At 39.6% G+C, this 8,284-nt stretch overlaps 1 pseudogene; it reads right to left on the bottom strand.

Annotated features, from left to right (window-relative positions):
- Positions 1-3,324: 3,324 nt before the first annotated feature.
- LOC132670886 (small ribosomal subunit protein uS5 pseudogene) lies at positions 3,325-4,000 on the bottom strand (annotated as a pseudogene).
- Between the last annotated feature and the right edge of the window lie 4,284 nt (positions 4,001-8,284).

Here is an 8,284-nt window from a genome sequence, read left to right as displayed (position 1 = left end):
AGAGGGAGAGAGAGAGAGAGAGAGAGAGAGAGAGAGAGAGAGAGAGAGAGATTAAATAGTGGTTAGAGTAGTTTTTGCCCTGAGTGCATACAATATTTCAATTCCTTGGAAATTGTCAACTGTGTGTTAATTAGAATATTGGATTAATCAAAACACCCCTTTTTCTTATTACCTTGGATAACAGAATTTGCTATCTATATGTACCCTCATGCAGTGACTCTGAAATTTATATGTCATCTTAAGCTTCTTTCCCCTTTTAAAGTAACTTAATTGGGCAATGTAGAGAAAAAGGAATACATCAGATCTCTGCTGATCATTTATACCAGAATACTTTTTCCCTAAATGAGTAATCTGTAAAAGTCTACCAAGAGTAATAATAAAAGCAAATATCGAGTGCTTACTATGTGTCAGGCACTGTGCTAAATGGATTCTTTCACTTAATCCTTACAATAATGACTCTACGAATTGGTTGCCATTGTTATTTCTGCTTTATAGATAAAGAAACTTTTCAAGTTTACTGAACTGAAAGCAGAGCTAGGATCAAACCCCAGCTATAAAAGTGCCTATATGCTTCAACTGCCAGCCACACTTTACTCATTCTGTGAGTTTTCTTTGGTACATTAAAAGATATGTGTTATATGTCAATCATACAGTTAACTTAGCAATGTAACTAAATTGTTGCACCCTAAGATTATTTACCATCCAATCTGTACTCTGATTTCCCAACGTACCTCCCCATATTTCTCAACACCAATATTTAACCCATATTAAATAGCATGTTTTATACCATTAATAGACCTATAATAACCAGCTATTATATCTCAACCATATATTTTTGTTTTCAAATAGCTTTTATATGGCTATCTTATCATCCTTAAATAGGCATTTGTTGGGTTTGAGGGTGGATCTTTTTGAGATTTTTGAATATTTAATTTCAGCCTCACAATACATTTTTTCAATGTAGACACTTCATTTTTAAAATGCACACTTGCAGGGGTGCCTGGGTGGCTCAGATCGTTGAGGTCCAACTTCTTTCAGCTCAGGTCATGATCTCGTGGTTCATGGGTTCAAGCCCCGTGTTGGGCTCTGTGCTGACAGCTCATAGCCTGGAGCCTGCTTCAGATTCTGTGTCTCCCTGTGTCTCTGCCCCTCCCCTACTCACGCTCTGTCTCTCTTTCTCTCAAAAGTAGATAAACATTAACAAAACTGAACTCACACTTGACAATATTCTTAAGTAAAAAATTAGAAAATTCTAGTAACGAACCTTCTCACTCTCTGGCAAGGTACAGCTCAAAAGACATGAATCTGGAAGGCTAGAGAGAAGTTGCTAAGGGAGATGAAGGTTGTCCCTCATAAATAAGAAAAGCTGCTGAGTCACAACTATCCTTCTTCATCTCCAGAAAAATTAATGAGAATTAGTGGAGGCATGCAGAGGTGAGATCTCCGTGCATCACAGAGCTGGCATCTAGGAAGGGGTGCTACGTTTTCAACATGGTATCGCACATTCGCACATTAGCACCATGATTTTTGGTGATTGAATGTGGCTTTGTTATTAGATTCTGTAGTTATATCCTCCACAGTTATTCTGATGGTTGTCCTGGGGGGAAATGTCTGAGTAAGGTTACAGAGGACAATTGTAGGACATGTGGTAGGACCTCTTCCTTGTTACTCTGAGCTTTAGAAATTAAGTAAAGTTAAGTGTACTGTGAACATTTTTTTTTCTCTTCTTCAGTTTCCTGAAGCAAAAAACAATAAAGAAATTAAACGGTATGGGGGAAAGATGCCTTTGCCTTGCTTGTATTAATTACTGAACTCAACGTCATAAAATTATGACCTTTGTTCCCTTAATGATTTGTATCAGTGGAAATATTTAGGTCGTAAAACAACTTTTGGGAGAATGGTGTCCTATGTACATAGGACATTGCTGCCTTCTGTAAGAGCATCATCAAGTTCTAGGGCCAGACACTTATTTTGTCAAACAAGTGGAGCCGAACATGCCATCTGCGTTCTACCTCTCCCAGGCAGGTTTGGAGTAAGGGAAGGAGAGAAGGAAGAAGGGTGAATCCCCAGAGTTCCTAATTTTGTCCACCGATCCCAGCCAGGGCAAATAGATCCCTGGGGAAAAAAATGAGACAGACCCCTTCTCAGCTATAGCCCTCTTATCCTCCTACTCCATCCTGCCCTTCTCTCCAGACCTCTTTTTAGAGTTCCCGAAAGGATGTGGTTGGAGGGGAGGAAATTGTAGAGAAGCAAGTGGAAAACAGCTCTTCAAGACTCAGCATGAGGTGTGTGTCAGAAAGCTCCTTGGGTTAACCTTGCTCATTTTCTAGTCTTATTGGTTCCACTTGTTAGTTAAGTGACCTTGGAGAAGTACCCCCTTGACCTCATCTGAAAAGTCAAACATTTGGATTAGAGCTAGATGGTCTTCAAATGCCTTTTAAGACTTGACCGCTAGGACTCTCTTCTGTAATTCTTTGGTACTGTTTACACTTGCTTCATCCAAGACAAGGCGAAACAGCATGTGCTTTTTGTAGGGGTCTGTGTAAAAAGATCCAGGCACCTGCCTTTAGAAAAAAAAACAGTTTATTTTTGAGGGAGAGAGAGCTCACAGGGGAGGGGCAGAGAGAGAGGGAGACAGAGAATCTGAAGCGGGCTCCACGCTGACAGCAGAGAGCCCAAATGCGGGGCTTGAACCCACAAACTGTGAGATCATGACCTGAGCTGAAGGTGGACATTCAGCTGTCCGTACCTCCCAGGTGTGCCCAGTCACCTTCTTTTTAAAACGTCTCATTTTCTGGGACACTTGGGTAGCTCGGTTGGTTACATGATGGACTTCGGCTCAGGTCACAATCATGTGGTTTGCATATTCGAGCCCCATATTGGGCTCTGTGCTGTCCGCACAGACACTGCTTCAGATCCTCTGTCCCTCTCTCTCTCTCTCTGCCCCTTCCCTCCTTGTACTCTCTCTCTCTCTCTCAAAAATAAATAAACATTAAAAAAATAAAAAAATAAACAACTCATTTTCCTATACTCATGTGTTTCTTTGAAAACAAGTATGAGGACTGATTGGTTAGAATAATGTGCTTCCAGAAGCATCTGGTAATAGGAAGGCCACTGATTGATCAAATGCACTACTTGTTTCCCCTTAAGGACTACATATTGGTCAGAGTACTACTCCATATACTTTTTCTTTCTTTCTTTCTTTCTTTCTTTCTTTCTTTCTTTCTTTCTTCTTTCATTCTTTTTTTCTTTCTTTCTCTTTCTCTTCCTTCCTTTCTCTCTTTCCCTTTCTTTCTTTTTCTTTCTTTCTTAACAGCCTTTAATTCACTTCATTTTTCTTGTATAAAACCATGTGGTGGCCAGAGCTGGAGCCTGGGTCCTCTCCATGAAACTCTGGTGTGGGCCTTTATAGATAGTCAGTGAATCCTGATAGGGAGACTTGGTGAACACGGTGTCTTTCTGGAGGTCAGTGGTGAGTTAGCTGTAGGTCTTGGAAATGGCATCAAAAGGGGCCTTGGCAAAGTTGCCCAGTGCAGCCAAAGTGTAGCAGTCGTCAGTACTGGCCGTCATCAGTAGTTTCTTGGGCACAGGGGCTGACACAATGCTAGTGCCTCTGGGCGCAGGGATAAGGCACATCGGCACAGAGCCACAGCAGCTGGCCAGCTTGCATGGGACACTGTGGGGCTTGCTGAGTGTTTCCCCCAGTAGCCTTGCTACATGGAAATGATGGAAAGCTTGGCCAGGATGATGACTCCATGGATGGTAGAGGCTACCTCCTTGGAGCACTTAACACCCAGACCAACATCTCTATTGTAAACTCTGTTGGCAACAAATGCCTTGAACCTGATCCCCTGGCCAGCATGGATCTGCTTTTGCACAGGCATAATCTTCAAAACCTTATCCTTGAGGGATGCCCCGAGGAAAAAGTCAATGATCTCAGTTTCCTTGATGGGCAAGGAGAGGGACAGAACTCTTCCAGGGATTTGATCTTCATGTCCTTGATCAGGTGACCCCATCTTGGTGACCAGATTCTACTCTCTGTCTTTGGCCTGGCCTTGACCAAGGTGACAGATGCAGCTGCCCAAGCCTCTGTGGAAGCCACTGCAGCCAGGGCCCCAGGGCCCTCCTGGACCCTGGACACAGCACGGGCAACATCTGCCATTGGGTGTTTTCTCAGAGAAGAAACTACTTTCCTTTCTTTGAGCCAGATCTTAGCTGGCTCACTCTGCGTCAGGACTGAGTATGAAACCGTACTTTGCTTTATGAAAGGCAAAGTAAGCTTCTTTTTCAAGACAGGAGCATGAGCCTATGTGCACTTAACCTCCTTGCTAAGACTCCACTGGAATAAAAGTAAACAAACATGGGGAAAAAAGTGTGTGAGGGGAAAGGGTGGAAGCCACTGGAGTGGAGATTTCAAAAAATGTCTGAAAGATAAAAAGTGAAAGGGAAGGATTAATGGTTGAATTAAGGAGAAAGTGCCACAGGCTAGAATATACAAGATAAAATGACAGTTAGAAATTTGAGAAAAAGCAAATTCTGAACAACAGAGTCACAGACCACGCATGAAGCAAACTACATTCGGGCATGAATATAAGCGGTGAAAAGAGTGCAGAGAAAAGGCAATCAATTTGACCTTGATGCTAGAAATAGCCTCATTTGAGAGACCCAGGGGTTATAACACTGGGTTCATGGAAAATGTAATCCTAGCATATTGATATTGAATAATGTCTATATCAATAATAAAGTATATGTGGCATATTGACTTGTTTCCATTATTTTGTATTTTAATAAACTTTATTTTTAACAAGTTTTTGATTTATAGAAAAATGTAAATACAGTAGACAGACCAACTATTATTAACATCTTATGCAAATATTAACCGTTTGCTATAATGAATGGATGAATATTGATACATTGTCATTAACTAAAGTTCATACTTTATCAGATTTCTTTAGTTTTTCCCTAATGTCTTCTATTTCCATTACATTTAGTCATTCTGTCTCGTTTGGCTCCTCTTGGCTGTAATAGTTTCTCATACTTTCCTTGTTTTTGAAGACCTTGATAGCTTTGAGGAGTACAGGTCTAGAATGTCCATCATTTGACATTTGTCTAATGTTTTTCTTATGATTAGATTGGGGTTATGGGTTTTTCAGGGAAGACCACAAAGGTCAAGTGCCATTTTGTCACATCAAACCAAGAGCACATGCTATCAACATGACATATCGAATTAACACTCTTGTTGAACTTGATAACCTGGCTGAGGTTGCGTTGGCCAGGTTTTCTCTAATGTAAAGTTACCTGCTCTCTCACTCACACTGTACTCTTTGGAAAAAAGTATATAGTCTTTTTAACTTCTAAAGTAAACCTATAGGCAAAGTAGAAAAGACTTTTTATGATTGCGGCGAAGAATGTAAACAGTAAGAATTCTGTTGGTGGTACAGGGCTGCTGATGAAAATGAAAGGGAGAGGAGAAGTAGAACAATGGGAAGGGGCCAATGCCTTCATTTTATAGAGGAAGAAATGCACAGATGCTCTATTAAAAAGAAATAGCAATTTGAGTCCTTATTTGGAAACATAAGTGATTAGTTCTAATAGAGGAAATAAAAAACCATCATTGCCATTAAATATTAGGAAGAGAAGGGTAGTATGAGATACATGCTCATTTTCATACTGTGGAATCAATTGATATTGACTGAAGTTGGTAATCTAAGAAGAGAGATACAGAGTGCAGTGAAAGGAAACACCAAATGATCTCACCCCAGATTGTAGCAGGATTCTTACACAGTCATGACACTGAGGCTTTTTAATTTCCAGGAAGCAACTTTATTCCTGCCGGTACTGCTCAGTTGGGTTTGTGCTTGAAGAATTGAGCACTGAACGTCACATGGCATAGTTTTTTAAATCTATTTTCTATTTCTTTGTCTCCCATATTTGGTAACACACACAAACATGTAGTTTGATTAAGCAGTCTCAGTTTACAAGGTCATGAGGGATGGTATCATGTAGGTGCATAGCCAGGTTACCTTGAAGTTTTCTCTCCCTTTTTTTCTCTCTCCTTAGGGAGGGGAACCTACTACAAGATGAAACCAGAGTTTTCATCTCTAGAGGGGAACAGGGTTAAACAAGGAGAAGAGGAAATACTGTTGCTTTTCACCGGAAGTCCTTTTATAGTATTTCATTTATTACCATTTGCACAAATCTTTTGCTTTAAAAACAAAGATGATGTGAAGGGTGGTGCCAGGACTCATATTAGACCACTTAATATGACCTCTTTTGTGTAGAACCTACCTTCAGTGATCCAATCCAACCACCCATTCACACAAACCACACTACCATGCAACGTTTTGTTGAGGCAGAAACTTACTTCTGAGAAAGTAAAGGGGGTAATCTTAGGTCTTTGATTGGTGGGAAAGACATTTAAGAAAGAACTCCTTTTGTTTCCCTTGAAATAAGGATTAGGGAGATTTTATTTTTATTTATTTATTTATTTAGGATTAGGAAGATTTTAGTTGCAAAGGGGAAATTGGCTTCAAGATGCATCAACTCTCTGGTTCAAAAGTATTGGCAGTCAGTGGAAATCCTCTGTGTGTTTCCTGTGTTTAGCATTTATACAGCATGTTTCAGTTTAAAAGCCCTTTACTGTCATTAGTTAATTACCTCCCAAGGGCTGCAGGGTAGTTACAGGGAATACTGGAACCAAGCCAGCTTTTAGAGCTGTAAGATGTACAAGTGTCTATACTAGCCCCAATTCAGAGTGTAGTTGTTACACCATTTCCCACACATGGATCGATTGGTTAATGTGTGGTTATTCAATCTCTAAAGTTCCTTTTTTAGACTTGACATTTTCTCAATAAGTACAAGTTACTGAAACAGAAGAGAACTTATTCCAATACCTTGTCTTGCAAGTGTCTCGAAAATCAGCACTGGTAACAGTTTTAGGTTTATCATTAAATAAGAATCTCCAAAGTGAAGCCTAAATACTGGCATTTATTAAAAGTGCCTGAATGATTCTAGAGTAGAGCCAGACTTGAGAACCACTGACTTAAATGACCAATAGAGAGAGGCTCCTTCCTCTGTTCCCAACAATATCTACAAAGAGAATGAAATACAACATTTGGCTAAGGAGAACTAATTGTTAATACATGTTACATTTTGTTTTGTATCAAATATATATAATATATATATTACATATCAAATATATATAATATATATATTACATATCAAATATATATATTATATATATATATTGTGTATATATATACATATTATATATGTATTACATTATAAAAGTGCAAAAGAAATTTGGAGAATATAGAAGACTAAGTATGGATGCCTGTGAGTACATAAAAAGTCATCACGAAAAAGAATCACAGTTCATGTTTTACAATTTTTCTTTCCATCTTATCTTTATGCTTTGTCTTTTAAAAAAAATATTGGTATTGCTATTATCAGATTTCACATACAATTTTGTATCCTGTTTTTCAAATTTACCACTACAGTGTTTTCCATTGTTCCATGCTTTAAAAGATCATCTCTAAAAACAAAATCTACTGAAATGAGGCAAACAGGGAAATTTATATCCACAATTGAACAAAATAGAAATTCAGGTACTTTTAGAGCACAGGCCCATAGGAATATTTTCTGCTCCGTGTCCTTTCACAACATCTTAGACCAGCAGGAACTAGATAGACACGTGCTCCATTTCTGTAGCCAAACCTTGACTATATTTGGTGTGTGGTGCCCTCTACTGGGTCTCCTAGGACTGTGCCCTTTTTCTGTTTGTAAACTCTATGTGTTGGGTTGACTCTCAAGATGGGGGTTAGATTGTATGTGTGCATGTTTGAATTTTGTATGTTTGTATTTTTATTTACATTTGTTTCCCTAATGTAGAATTGAAGCTATTTAGATACAGAAGCTGACTATGGGTCTGTTTCCTTCTTATTCATTCAACAGACACTTTAGAGTCTACCTTGTGCCAGGCATGGTTCTAGCAGGCTGGAGACACAAGGATGAGATCTCCACCTTCAAGTGGCTCATTGTCTAGTGGCAGAGACCCTACTATCCAAGGCCTGGATAGTCCCACAGGAGAACTTGACTCCTTGTAGATCCTTGTCCTCCCCTCTCTAGGAAAACCATCCTCTTCAATGAAGCGTGCAGCTTTGGGAGAGACACATGTGGCAGAGCCAGGAAGAAAGGGGACACCTTTCCAGCAGGGCAGATCTACCAAATCAATTCTGGCAATCAGTGGGGTTGACAGATGTCGCAGACAGCTTGCTCTCAATTT

This window comes from Panthera onca, chromosome C1, assembly GCF_046562875.1.
Source record: "Panthera onca isolate mPanOnc1 chromosome C1, mPanOnc1 haplotype 2, whole genome shotgun sequence".
In the NCBI taxonomy this organism is placed as follows: domain Eukaryota; kingdom Metazoa; phylum Chordata; class Mammalia; order Carnivora; family Felidae; genus Panthera; species Panthera onca.
This window is presented reverse-complemented; position numbering and strand designations above follow the sequence as displayed.